This window comes from Leguminivora glycinivorella, chromosome 10, assembly GCF_023078275.1.
Source record: "Leguminivora glycinivorella isolate SPB_JAAS2020 chromosome 10, LegGlyc_1.1, whole genome shotgun sequence".
NCBI classification, from domain to species: domain Eukaryota; kingdom Metazoa; phylum Arthropoda; class Insecta; order Lepidoptera; family Tortricidae; genus Leguminivora; species Leguminivora glycinivorella.
This window is the reverse complement of record NC_062980.1, coordinates 24,620,608-24,636,323: the sequence shown is the minus strand read 5'-3', so window position 1 is coordinate 24,636,323 and position 15,716 is coordinate 24,620,608. Positions and strand designations below refer to the sequence as shown.

General features: G+C 38.0%; 1 protein-coding gene across 1 annotated transcript in view; it reads left to right on the top strand.

Annotated features, from left to right (window-relative positions):
• The first annotated feature begins 2,469 nt into the window (after positions 1-2,469).
• LOC125230485 (calmodulin-binding transcription activator 2) overlaps positions 2,470-15,716 on the top strand; it is a 177,732-nt gene continuing 164,485 nt past the window's right edge. The window contains exon 1 of the mRNA XM_048135646.1: positions 2,470-2,496. The gene's annotated coding sequence lies outside the window, so the exon portion shown is untranslated. The remainder of the gene's footprint in view (positions 2,497-15,716) is intronic.

Here is a 15,716-nt window from a genome sequence, read left to right as displayed (position 1 = left end):
AGTTTTCAAAAAGTTTGTTTTTATTATTCCTATTTTGTTACCAAGATTTTTTTGATGAATTGAGATTTTAGTAAGTTTCTAGTGTCTATATTTTCTTAATTATAACAATTATCCTGTATATATCTTATGAAAGTCGACTTATATTACTAATTGTTGGTAACAAGATAGGATCAATTAAAATTTGCTGACGTGGCTACAAAGTATTCGGGAACTGCTGAATTATGGTTTCCCTGAGTTATCGGCTACGTTTGTAGAGCGTAGCTCGCGTTGGCACTGATGAGTGATGACCCTTGCATTCAAGATAACAGACCCTTCAGGTTAAGCAGTTATTACGTACTTACGACTCTGAAGAGATAAAATCTGATTGTTTGATAATTTTATGTTGAATCTGAATAAATTACGTTCTTTATTCAAGGTTTCAAGTTCTTATATCCAAGAGATACTTAATCATGCATCGAATTGGGGCGGCGGCTCAGCGAGAGAGGCCATGACCCTCGTTCCGGGTCTTTTCTGATGCAAAGGCTGTCTATCGCAATTCAGCGTGGAAACGCATCGAGTGTGATGGGCACCTTTGCATCTGAGAGGGCTCGGAACGAGTTTTGTGAATAGAATTTAGTATTATAGTAATGTTAGTTTTAATAGAGTAGTATTATATTAATTAGTATTTTTAAGTTAGTTTTACATGTGTACCGATGACTTTTGAATAAATGCTCTTAATCATGAAACAATATTATATTCGAATGGTTTTGTTACACAGTGCAGACACATATTTAGTCAATCTTGGATATTAGAACAGAATAATGCGAGACAGCGAAAAGAGTTCAGAGACTCGTGAACTCGTGAACGGGTGCCGTCTGTGAAGACCGGTCTGTTTAAGCTTACTGGGGCTGTTATAACTTAGTAACTTTAATTCTATTTTTTATTAAATTAGGACACTTTGTTCGGTTGTCGTTTGTTTCCTTTCTTTTAGTGAATATTTTAAATATATGATTTTGACTCATGGAGACCATATACATCTCTAAGGAGAATTAGATTAATGGTAAGTGATGATGCGGTCTACGGTGGAGCACGCTTACCTACATCATAATTTAACCCATATATCAGTACTTCTACGTCATCCAAGGGAGGAAAGGGGGTGGTGAAATTCTCTACTCACAACTATTTATTACTACAATTCATAATGCACGATCAACTAGTAGGTAATCTGCCGTTAGACCGCGATCGCACAAAATTAGTGAGCGCTCGAGCACAAGCTTGGCTTGCGAAATTTCCTTCTCGAATATTCCCGGGCCACGCCAACTTTGCAGTCGTTCCAACGAAAAACAAGCGGAAACGACCCCTCACTCCTTTGACTTACGAGTCGAGTGCAGTTTGAGAGAGTGCTCGTTAAAGTTGCATAGAGGACGGCAACGGAATTTCAACAAGTTGGACCATTGGTCTGTGATGCTTTTCCAGATAACTTAAAAAGCTTTATAGAAATGGAATAAGGTTGAAAATCGGTTGGAGAAAGAGGGCAGCATTCCTGACGAATGTTGCCAAAAACTGGCCAGTTTTCACCTCGCCTTAATGTTTGGTTGCTATAAAGATTTTTTATTAGCTGCGGTAAGAGCTTAGGTAAAGTTTGGAAAAAAATTCATGGTTCCTGTTTTGGTATGTTGCGTTTAAGGAAAGCAGCTTAGGTATGCTAGCACGAGTTGTTATGCGCAGATGTCTTTAAAAGTATATTGTGCAGCTTACCGCGGGACTCAGTCAATCTGTGTAAGAATGTCCTAATAATAGTACATTGTGCAACAAGGGGAGGAAGTTGAATATTACTAACAAGAGTAAGTTAAATCGCGACGGCTTGCCGGAGCGATTTAAAGACTCGAGTTAGTAATATTCATATACTCCCCGAGTTGCACACAATGTTTTTCATCACACTCGCAATGTAAAAAATATGTAAATAGATGTAAACAAGTTAAGTACGGTACAAGAAATTTCATTATTCACTTGGGAGAACGATTTTTCTATAACTCACGCTCCGCCTGCGTGTTATAGCATATTTAAAGTGCGGGTGTGATGAAAAATATATTAATACTAATCATAGGTTGCTTTTCAAGTATGCATGCCACTGATGCCACTTATCCCGGCCTTACAGATGTAATGCGAAAAGATTTTCCTCTGAATTCTTGCAGAAACGTACGAACGTGTCATGCTATTTCAGTCAGTCTCGGTACAAGACGTTATACTGACACTGTCTGAGCTAGCATAACAAATACGAACGTTTCCGTGAAAATACGAAGGAGAAGCCTTTCGCACAACATCCGTAAGCTAATATCATCCAGAATTAACAGTCTTCCGAAATTTCCAGTCCTCATTGCAAAATTGTTTGGATCGTTGTTTTAAACTTCTTTATCTTTTCTAGATGGCGAGCCCATCAAACTGCCAGAGAACCTGGAGAGCCTGCCGCGCGCGGAACACTTCGCTGCCCAGAGGCACCGCTGGAACACCAATGAGGTGAGACCGTGTTTTGTTTTAGGTACAGCTATACTGAGGAGGCTAAGGATTTGTTAGGTCTGAGTGCACGCTCATATTGGGCGTGCGGCGTGCATGTCAAACAATTGAAGCTCATACAAGTGTCCTGAGTTGCGTTTAGCCCGCCACGGCGCGCCGCCTTAACCTAAAAAAAAACCGCTTGTCAATATTTCTACTCTCATAATCATTATCAATAGGTACATACAAGTGGGATAGAAACTCAGAATCTCCTACAATAACTTAGTGTTATTCGAATGCTGGCGTAGGCGTACACCATAAGACCGTTACCCAAGGAATATTGTTTACTAAACAAAATACACACTAATATCAAACATAAATAATGCCTTGAAAACTAACCTTCTTGAAAGTAAAATCACAGTACTATTTAACATAATGAAACTAAACCAAGGTACTGATAACAGTGATAACGCTGTCTAACACAGATAAGCCTAATAATGAAGCCGTCACACGCTCTGATTGTAAAGTGAAATAAAAAAAATAAATGAAGTCGGTTAATGAGTCGTTAGTGAGAAAATTTCCTGAAGGCATTAGTAGTAGTAAACTCTTTATTGTACAATTAATAACAAAAACACAATAGTTACAGTAAAGAACAGTACAAAGGTGAACTTATCCCTTTGAGAGATTTCTTCTAGTTAACCTGTGAGTGAATGAGAGGATAAAAAGAGATGAGGGTGACAAATGCAGCAACATGTACAACGAGGTACCAGAAATACAAATAATTAAATAAATACACATAATTTATATGAATAGACCGCTTTTTTTTTTTTTATTTATGCACTTTAGTTTGAATAAATATATGAAAGTGGGGTTTTAATTTTGTGAAAATAGATTATCTCTATCTTATTTTATTACGTGTAAGGTACAGGGTACAGGCCAGGGGTGTAATTTCGACTGGGGGGCAAGTGAACTAGTCAATTTTTTAACATGTTTTACATGATTATTACACATAATTATTTTTAAAATCGGGACTTAATCGGGGCGAAAAACTCGCGCGACTGTCAGAAGGTGTTGATGTCATTTCAAGCCAGTCTTCTTCGAGACCACGGGGACAACGCCGTCCCTGAAACGTTGGAGGTTAGTTATACGCGATTAAGACCCGATTTTAAAAACAATTATGTTTTACACTATTAACTTGAGTTCTAAATGTATCCACTGAACACGCGTGCCATACCAAAAAAATTTTAAAACATGGAAAAAATCGATTAGTTGAAATTGCCCCCACTTGAAATTTCTCCCCTATTACCTTACCTTTACCTTTTGCAAAATGTTATTTAGAAACGATTTTATGATTATTCGCGATTAACTTCCAGTTTGGCCATTTCCATGTTTAGATGTTATGAAAATGTATTGTTATGATGTATAATAACATGTTAAGTCTGTTTATAGATTGAAATTTACTACTAACTTACTTTATATGAAAACTGACGTCAAAATTAACGCAACTTTAGTACAAAATTAAACCTGAGTAACTATTTAGGTAAGTATAATAATTATACTGACTTTCAGATAGGCATGACGTGACAGAGGTCATTTCATTTCTGTAACTAGTATTTTACAGTAATACATATTAGTTACCGAAACCATGTTTTGGTTACCAAGTAAATCTTTGGTAAAAAAAATCCGTGGTTTAGTAATGCCTCAAGGGCCTATTTTAAAGCTATTTTTAACTTCCGACGCAAAAACGACGGGGTGTTATAAGTTTGAAGTGTCTGTCTGTCTGTCCGTTTGTCTGTCTGACTTTGTGTGTGTAGCTTCCTAAACGGAAGAACCGATTTAGATTTAGTTTTTTTTGTTTGAAAGCTGAATTAGTTGGGAGTATTCTTAGCCATGTTTCACGAAAATCCACTATGTCGGGGTTTTTTTTTTAATTTTTTTTTGTTAGGTTATTAACAATTAGATATAAGCTAGTTATTAAGTTTCATGGTTAGTATTAGTTTCTATATGTAAATTTGTTCATGTAGGTAGATATAGACTAGAAATAAAAATAAATAAATAAATACCTATATTATAGGACATTCTTACGCAGATTGACCACGGTAAGCTCAAGATTTAGATTTAGATTTAGATTTCTTTATTTCATGATAAAAATTACACTATAAATTTGTTACATGCCAAAGTTATGTTTATCTTCTCATCATGATCGTCAAAAATTACATTATGAATTGAAAATAATAAAATGAATAGTTTCTCCCAATAAGGATCGTCATTTACAAAGAGAAATACACAAAGCACAATAAAATTAACAAATGAAATAAAATCAGAAATGAAATACACAAAGCACAATAAAATTAACAAATGAAATAAAATCCGAAGTCAGTGTAATCAAATGCATGCTATCACAAATTCAATTCCATGTACTCATTTACAGAGTACAGAGGCTTATCTAACAAAAGATTTCTCAATTTGCGCTTAAATGCTTCGTCACATGGCTCATTCCTAAGATCGGCAGGTAAGTGTTCGAAGTAAGTAGGGCCGATGACACGCGGGTTCTTTTTTGAAAGTGCCATGCGACGGGGGACTGTTCTCAGACGGCCTGTAGCTCGAAGATGTTTGCCCGGACAGGCAACGCGAGCAAATTGAGATATATTTTGCTTAACAAATAACAGTATATCAAACATATTGTGAGTAGTGCGTCATTATACGTTGAGAAATAAAGAGCTCTCTGCATGGGTGCCTGTCTCTTACACCAGCAAGTATACGTATTGCGCGTTTCTGCATTATAAGTACTCTTATTGTATCTGATGAGTTTCCCCAGAGCAGTGATCCGTATGCCATGATAGAGTGGAAATGCGCAAAGTACACCTGCTTTAAGGCTTCTGCGGAGATAAGAGGCTTCAGCTTTCTCAACGCGAACGACGCACCACCCAATCGATCACAAAGATTGTCAACATGGCACTTCCAATTCAGAGTGTTGTCTATCAGGAACCCTAAAAACTTACTCTGTTCACACATGGGCATCGGAAAATTAGTCATGCATGATGGTGGTTGTACCTTTCGACCGGAAAATAACATTATATTTGACTTAGAATAATTGAGTATGAGACCATTTGCTGAAAACCATGACTGCAATTGGTGGCAAGCATCATTAATTTTTAAAGCCAACTGGTCATATGTACTCGCACCAACTAATACATTCGTATCATCCGCAAACAATACAGGCAAGCCAGCTCCAATATTCGATGGTAGGTCGTTCACAAATAATAAAAACAAGGTATTTCCGAGGGACGAACCCTGAGGAATACCGATATTTATGTATCCCACATCAGATTGGATTGACTTGCCGTCAGTGAGTAATTTCACGACTTGCTTGCGGTCTGACAAGAATGAGGTATACAGTTTATGGGCAGTGCCTGTGATTCCATACATTTTCAATTTTTCAAGGAGTAATTCGTGGCTAATGACGTCAAATGCCTTTGACAAGTCGCACAGTATTGCGGCAATTTTATCCTTATCGTCTAACCCTGTCATTATAGAATCGAATATCCTATACGTCGCGGTGGTTGTTGACATTTTTTGTCGGTATGCAAATTGGTTTTCCGTAAGTAGGTTATTCGATTCTATATGACTCATAAGGTGAGACGACAGGACCGATTCTACCATTTTAGAGATTGTGGGTACTATTGTAATAGGCCTATAGTATAGAAGGCTTGTGTTGTGGTTACTCAGACAACGATATATATATAATACCTATATAAATACTTATATATATAGAAAACCTACTGTAATCTATCTTACAAAACACTGGGGAGTCGCTTGGTTTTAGCATAGTCCATTAGTCAAAATGTCGTTGCTGATTCATTAGTGTGACCTTAGCTTTATTTCGGTTTGGTTCATTCAGATAAAGGGCAGGTTTTGTGGCAGTTTACCATTTTAACTTATAGGTAATGACCTATATAGTTTACGTGGGTCATTTTCTGGATCCTTCGTGGGTAACAATGGTTTAAACTTACACGATTTTTACACATATTTAAAACTGCAAACGGGACTTAATCGCTTAAATATTATTATGTTTTTAACACTGACCTCCGACGTTTCAAGGACGGCATTGTCTCCGAGGTCTCGGAGCAGGCTGGCTTAAGTTGACATCTTCTCTCTCTCGTAGCTGTACGAGTTTTCCGAACTACCCGCACTTGGTCCTGACTACCCACACATAAACGTTCAAGTGGGTAGTAGTTCCGAAAACTCCTACAGCTAGGAGAGAGAAGATTCGCGAAAAAGAAAAATAAACAAAAAAAGGGTAAAAGTTACAATAGGTTTTAAAGAGATATGATTTCCTTAAAATTAATGCAAAAACATAACTCCAACAATAACCAACATTAGAATAAAATAATTTACAGCCTTTGTCCCATATGCATATGCTACGTCCGACGAAGGACATAGCTCACGAATTTGCATATCTTCCACACATCCAAACTGTCCTAACTACACACACACAGCCAATACACTCTCAACCATAAAGCCTAGTTTTAAGGTTGTGTTGCACTGTGGGGTTGGTTTCGTGGGATACATAGCCTAGTTACAGCTCTACGCATCTCATTAACAGTGCTAATCTAAACACTACTAGGTGTGCTCGACTGTGACGCATGGGGCTGACCTGTCTTACCTAAGTCTTGGGTTGTAGGGTCCCCCTACATCTAGCGTCCCGCGAGCGTAGCGTCGGGCCAACTGTATGGCAAAGGCTGTCGACGCGACGTCGACGCAACATTGACGCGGCGTCTATTTCGCGAGACGCTAGATGTGGGACCCTAAGAGACACGGATATCACAATAAGTCACCAATCCTATAAAGTTTGACTTGACACTTCAGCTTTCGATTTTTTTAAGGTAACCTACATCCTACATTCATCAAAACACATAGAGATGGTCGAGAAGCTCCTTAATAGCTGAAGGATCTTAAGATCATAGGGGGTACTTGAACAAAAGAGCCCCAATGGTGCAATGGTTCGAAGTGCACCCGTAAAAGCCCCCACAGATAGAAGATACAGTAACCTACAGCACCAGAAGCGTTGTGAATACCTACCTTGAAGGTTTAAAGTTTGTATTATCCTAGAATTATGGGAGGCGATAGTTTAGTTGTGCGAGGCAGGAAGTTTCTGGAATCACACAATTGAAGACTTATCATCGTCTAAGTAAGGGTTGAAGCGATGGAAGGGATCTTATAAACTGATGGCAGAAAGAATCTGCAGGGATTTATAAGAACAATCATCGTGGAACTGCTTTTTATAAACGCTATATACCTAGCAATGCACGGTCGAGAAGTTTCCAAAGTTGCAGAACATTCCTCATGAGAATTTTCGGTAACTTCTGAGAATGTTCTCGAGAACGAGAATTTATCAGAATACTTAGTATACCATAATTTCGTCGAACTCAGCAAGTCAAGACGTAGTCCTGTGGTAGTGCGCTGGCTTCGTATGCCGATGTTCTCAGGTTCGATCCTGACTAGGGTTGCAAAAAAACGGTTTTTTTTCTGGCTTGAAAAAAAACATGAAAAAAAACCGTGAAAAAAAACAGTTTTTTTTCTGGAGTATGTTTTTTTTCTAAAGTACGAAATCTCAAAATTTGCAAAGTAGTTAATACTTCTATACGGGTTTTTAGACTTAATGTTAACTATTAAACGAATTTAATCAAATAACTTTAATTTCTGGTCTTATAAAAGTAACATTTACGAAATCTGTAGTTGGTAGTTATCACTATTTACTGTTGGCAACACCACCGCTACACGCAGCAGCGGGGATTCCCCAATAAACGTTTGTATACTGAATGTTAATTGAATTAAAATGTACGTTATTGTTATTGAAACACGTTACAACTCACGAAAAACCGTTATTGTCGTATTATTTGTTCATCTGAAAAAAAACCATATTTAGAAAAAAAACCATGGTGCTCGGTTTTTTTTCATGTTTTTTTTCACAATTCTGAAAAAAAACATTTGGTTTTTTTTCTATTTACAACCCTAATCCTGACAGCTATCTTTTTGTTTTTATTTATTTTGTATTTTTTTTTGTATATACATATATTGGCATGACCAAAAACAGGCATCAAGAAATAATAGTTCGGTACCTAATTTAAAAAAGTCAGGACTAAAACTGTGAAGTCTGAAAGTCGAAATGTTCCCTGAAGTATAGTGAGAATTTAAGCAACTTATAGTGAGAATTTAGGTAACTTATAACTTATCAACAAAATAGCTAACTGTAATAGACAATATTCATCATCATCATCATCATCCTGTCCCGACCGGTTTCGGCCTCAGCGACTGGGTATTGGTTTATTATTGAGAGCGACGGTCGTGAGCTCTCAGGTGGCTGACGTAGCCTATTTTTGCAGTAAATGTACGACCACACTCACTGCATGTCAGCACCCCTCCGATGAAATTATAGTTGATGGCTGCAGGTGGTCGGGCCTTTATCTCGTCGCGCTTGGCGTCAAGTTCCACTCGTCTCTGTTCTTCGAAGGTTTGCACTTTTGTTCTCACTGTATGCCTCCATTTCGGCCGATCTTGTGCCGAAGTCTCCCAGTGCGATGGTTCAATGTCACATCTCCGCATGTGGCGCTTAAGCACATCTTTGTAGCGCAAAAGTTGGCCGCCCTGTTTCCGCTTGCCACTTTGCAACTCTGAGTAGAAGATGCGCTTAGCAACTCTGTCATTAGACATACGGGAGACATGACCACACCATCGCAACTGTCGTCGCATCAGATAGGCTTCAATGCCGCTGACATTAGCACGGCGTAGTACTGCGGTGTTCCTGACACGATCGGACCAAGAGATGTTCATAATGTCACGCAGGCATTTAAGGTGAAACCTATCCAATGTACGAATGTGTTTTCGGTAAAGACACCATGTTTCAGAGGCATACAGGAGACTGGGCAGAACTACTGCCATGTATACAGAGATCTTTGTCTGGAGCTTAATATCGTGTGATCGGAACACCTTGACGCGCAGTTTGCCAAAGGCAACGGCAGCCGCTCCAATTCTGCTGTTAATTTCGTCGTCAAGGTGGCACTTGGATGTTATTGTGCTCCCCAGGTATCTGAATCTGTCTACTTGCTTAAGAGAGTCATCGCCGAGCCTGATGTCAGCGGGCGCTAAAGACTCCAACCCCATGATTTCGGTTTTCTTGACACTAATTTTAAGGCCGAATCGCTGACATGACTCGTTGAGACTCGTCATAAGCGTTTGTAGACTTTCCGGGGATTCCGCCACGAAGCAAAGATCGTCTGCATACATTATCTCCGTAATAGTGGCTTGAGATATTTTCGTGCGTGCCTTCAGTCGTGCTAGATTAAACACACTGCCATCAGTGCGAAAACGAATACGGATGCCATCCGCTAACGTTTGTAAGGCATCTCTGACGACAACAGCAAAGTAAAGAGCGAAAAGAGTTGGCGCCAGAACACATCCCTGCTTAACACCACAAGTGACACCAAAGTACTCAGAATTTTCGCCCAATAGACAATATTATACCTATAATAACATATAGTTTTATATTATGCCCATTTAAACATTATTTCAAGTATATTCTCTTGTTTAAATAATAAATTGCATGTTGCGGGAATGTTCTGCGAACATTCTCAAGAATGTTTCCGCTTTTTGGGAATGTTCTGCAATTTCTAAATTACTATATATACCTAAAGCCAGCATCTAAACATCAGCGCCAAGAAGTCAAACCATTATTTATTTAGGCGACTGAGTGGCATCAGATCGCACAGGACAGGAGTGAATGGGCGGAGTTTGGTGTCGGAGGCCAAGATCCACTTTGGGTCGCTGAGCCGGCGCAGTAAGTAAGCAGGTACATCATACATTTGTACGTTTTCCATTGGTAGGGGCCTAAAAGCCAATCTGCGTGGCAAGTAGGGTAAAACAGAGATATGAGACACTCATGACGGCTGCATTATACATGAATCACTCGCGATTTACGCCTCGCTTTGGTGTGCTGTAAATGCTGTAATTAGCTTACCTGTGTGAACAGGTAACTAAAGCCATAAAGAAATAAGTATGGATAGACTCCATACATCAGTTTTTGTAATAACATAGTCGAGCGGGAAGCGAGTAGGTATTTTTCAACTCGAAAGTCAGTTTTTGTGGAATGCTTTCATAATATTTGTTTGTGGTGGAAGTGCTCATTGCGTAAACGATCAATTACTTAGTATCAAAATCCAAACATTTAAGTCAAAATACCTCTCAAAGTGTTAAGTGGTAAAAGTTAGCCCCAAATCGATGGTCCTAAAATAACTTACCTATTTCAGTCCCTTCAGTGGTTGACCTTATTAAAGTCGGGTCGAAGTCGAATCGAGCATCTATAAATCAAAGTTTTAATTACAGGTCAGGCTTACCTACAATCAATTTTAATATAATTTGTGTTAATTGATTATTTTTATTATCATCATCATATCAGTCCTTTACCACCCACAATTGATTATAGATAGGCCTCTCTTCCTCATTATACTTTTGTATACATAATAATAATAAAGCCTTTAATATTCCCTTAAACTTAACCTAGTTACATATATACTTATTTTAAAATTAAATATAAATTATAGGGACCCCTTTTCTAGGGTATAGGCCTCCTCCAACACCTTCCACCTCGTTCTATCTTTGGCAACTGTTAGCCAGTTTTTGCCGGTAAGCTTGGTGATGTCATCCGCCCATCTTTGTCGTGGATGTCCAGTTTTTCTTTTCCCAGATGGACCTTCCCATTTCGTGGCGGCGAGGGTCCAGCGTTGGTCGGTGCATCTTGCTACGTGACCGGCCCATCGCCATTTCAGTTTTAAGGCATGGTGTAAAGCATCTGTCAGTTTTGTTTTCTTTCTAATTGTTTCGCTTTTTACTTTATATATTTTTCTCAAGTTTAAGATGCTTTTGTAAACATATTCGTTTTCTATTCTGAACCACCGACACCAAAACGACGCGGTGTTATAAGTTTGACGTGTCTGTCTGTCTGTTTGTCTGTCGGTCTGTTTGTCTGTCTGTCTGTGTGTCTGTGTCTGTCTGTGGCATCGGTCATGTGAAATTCGGTCCACTATGTCGGGACTTAGTAGTAGAGTATTTACGTCTTAAAATACGTCTTGCTCTGAACTGTTTCGTATATGTTTTATCTATTAATATCACTATTTCGTTTTCTTACTACCGTTTAATTGATGAAAGCGGTACTTCACCTTCAGCAATTTTAATGGACTCTACTCTAGTTTATGCTTACGTATAATATCTTAAATATTTCAAGCCCCAATTCGCTTCCTTGCGCTACTCCTCTAACTTCCGCGCTCCGCTTTGCCTCTATTATATCTATAATTACTTACGCTTGTACAAAATAGTTCTAATTAGTGAATGCATTTGACTGTACTACGGCGTACAGTCAGCGAGATAATTATGAAATTAACGCTAATGAAGTAGTAAGCAGGACTGTATGGAGCTTACTGTTCTTGGTATGGAGTAAACGTGTATTTTCATAATAGGCGACTGAAGAAGAGAGGTAATATTATTCCCTGTATTTAGATGTGGTTAAGGCACTATTTTGGTTCGAATCCCGGCTCTTGATTTGTACCAAGGAATTTGTCGGAAGTTATTTGATATTTGCCAGTCGCTTTTCGGTGAAGGAGAACATCGTGAGGAAACCGGAGTAAACCCAATAAGGCCTTGTTATTCTTCGGGTTAAAAGGTCAGATGGCAGTGGCTTTCGTAAAACTAGTGCCTACGCCAAATCTTGGGATTATCCGTGGGATCTGTGGCAAATGCTGAGATAACGCAAGGATGATGATGATGACTATGTTCGTATTAGTCTTCTTCTCAGTGGACGGATGAAATAAATCTTTGGTCAAAAACATAGGTCAAGGTTAAACAAACATCGGCAAACCCAAAACCTACAAAAAGTTTTCGCAACGCATCTTCGCAAACAAAAACCACTTGATGTTGCGTGTCTGCAATCAATTAATCGTGTTCGGAACGCGCCGAAACGAATCCACGCTTCCGGACATTAATGGTGGTGGGCACGTTAGGGGTCTGTTCTATCTCTAGAGTATTTGGATTAGATTAGAGTCAAATTGATTGTATAAAAATTCTTCAAACATTGATTTAAATAAGGGCCGTATTGTATCCTTTAAACATAAGGAGGATGGTATAATAGGTCTCCTTTAATTAAAGATAATAATGAAGGCTATCATCTTGAATCTTTTTTTTTATCTCTACTTGCATACAATATTGGTTAGATGGTTGTTGGTTTTTTGCATATCTATAAGAGATTAATCGTATTTTGGTACGATCGAGACGAAGCCACGCTTCCGGACAATAATGGTGGCGGGCACGTTAGGGGTCTATTCTATCTCTAGAATATTTGGATGAGATTGGATTCAAATTGATTCGACAGACCGATCAACAACATTGCAGATTAGCGATAAAGGTCATCAGATTTTTTTATCTGTACTTACTTATGTGGCAAAGATTACAATATTGGTTAGTAACTCATAAATCTCATAATTATGCGATTTGAAGGCTGTCATGTTCAAAATTCTTTGTATCTTTACTAACGTTAGCTACTTAAGGTTGTAGTATAATATTGGCTTGAATGTTTTTTTAAGTGTCTATAAACAATTAATATTGGGGGTTTGTTGTATCTCCAAAACAAGTTGATTTATTGTGTAATTTGGACTAGATTGGATTGTCTCGTGTCGGAATCGTGTCCCGAATTTTGTCTAAATAGATACATACTATTTGTTTGCACACGCCTGTTGGCAATAGTTTATGAAGCGTGAAGGTTATCGAGAGTTTGAGGGTGAGCTGTTTTTTATGAGGTTTCTACCCGATTAGGTTTTGAAGGTGTGGGTGATGTCTTACTCTCGTAGCAGCGTCTTAAAATGCAAAGAAAGGGTAGCTTTTGAGTTTGAAGAGGCCTCTTTTGAAACGAAAGTAGCTTGGAGATTAATGGAGATTTTAACGCAAGTGTTGAAATGTCACTATCTGGTTTTTTTTTTTTTATTTATTATTCACAACAACATGTACACTTTTACAAATTTTATATATCTCGCCAAACTATGTTTGATGGCGAGTTAAAAAAATAACTCCCGTTAGACAGACATATTTAATTTTTTTTAAGCGGGTTACTCACGTATTAAGTCTCTGTGTTCTAAAGTAATGCATGGCGACTCAATTTCCACTGCAAATATAAATAAAAACAGGATAGCTACATCGATTTATACAACGAATTAAATAATTTAATACAATTTGCAATGTTTTAATGGTAATTTAAATTTGCAATGACATTGACACTTGAAACATTGTGCACTGTAACATTGCGACAATGTCACTATTGTGAAACAGGCCACTGATGTAATGTGACTACACCACACATAGATGGTACCACAAAAAATGCCTTGTTGCCATCGATTATTTGAAGATTGGCGTTACGCGTCACTGTCGAGCCATAAATCTATGTCAAAAGTGACACTTAACGCCATCTACAAGTATAATCGAAAGCCACAAGACATTTTTTGTGGCGCGATCTATGTGTGGTGTAGTGTATGCTCGTTCTTAGGTGGTCGCATTTTAATGTATGGGATGGTATGATCTTATATTTAATCTATGCTGAAACTGATATTTGTTGTTCTTCAATCTAGGCAGTGTATGAACCTCACTTAGAAAGGTCTTGCGGCTAAAGTGTTATATTGAATGTAGGAAGGAAGCAGCCTAAGCGAAACGGTCTCGCGGCATGCCATGGACGCAAACGTTTGGAATTATGCTAATCTAAGAGTTATTACCTATTTGAATGGAGTATTTTTGTGAATTGTGTAAATGGTGTGCACGAATAGTGTGTAAAACTCATACGGGCAAATCTTTTAACGATAGTTACGAAACGTAATTTGAGAATTAAAATTACAATTTTATGGAAACACTCACGTTAAACGTTCATTGACAGTTAGTTTTAAAAGCTCATATTGCGTATGTAATAACATTAACTGTCAACGCAACATGTGTACATTGCTGCTCAAAATTATTAGATTAAAAATTAATTAATCTTAAAAAAACCTCTTGATTAATGGTAACATTAATTAATTATAGTCTGGTTTAATTTATATCGCCCCTATAAAACTTACACACTATATATATATCACGACCATACTATTTACTATTTTCTTATCAGATATTTAAGCGATTCTGTATAAGTAAAGTAAGTGATCAATATCCTACTGCTTATATAAACTCTTAGATACTTACACATTACATTACCCTAACAAAAAATCATGTTTGTACATAATTAGCACCATACCACACGTAAACTACATTTTACGTAGAGTTACCGATAGATTGTACAGTTCATGATGACACGCAAATTTTACAATATTATCTAGAATAATCTTTAGTACGATGATATTTCATATGAACCAAGGCACGCGTCATTGTGAATAACACAATATTATACATAAAATAATACATTACGATACAAGTGCGGAAAAAAGGAAGTTCGAAACGAGTGGCGATAAATTAAAACACGACCGAAGGGAGTGTTTTAAATTGACACGACGTTTTTCAGTACAGATGACGCTATGAAGTTTCGACCTGACAAAAAATGACCCAATTCTCGCACTAGTGTATATATATACACATACAGGGTGTGTAACCGAATGCACAAACTCACACGAAACGTCACGATATATCTCTTTCGTAGCTATATATTTAATCTATTTCTATCGCTCTTGCGTATTGGCGCGACAGAGCCAGACTACATTTCTGCGGCGTTTCGGTGGCGTTTCGCGTCGCAGAAATGCCATTTGGCTACGGGGCCTGACAAGGATTTTTTTAATTCCATCATCTCAAGTCTCAAGTGCCCTGTGTGGTGACGGGTTAAGAATTTCACCACCCCCTTTCTTCCCGTGGGTGTCGTAGAAGTCGACTGTGGGATATGGGTTAAATTGTGGCGTAGGCGAGAGGCTGGCAACCTGTCACTGCAATGTCACAATTTTGTATTTCTTTCAAACCCTTTTTACCAAGAGTAGCACTGAAACATAGTAGTTCATGTGCTCTGCCTACCCCTTTATGGGATACAGGCGTGATTATATGTATGTATGTGTATCATCTCAAGTCGCCAGTTGGAAGATTTGTAAGTACCACATTAAATTTTACACGAAATATGTCACCAATAATATCTGCTCTTTACAACACTATAAAACTACAATATTACCAATCACCCATTAATA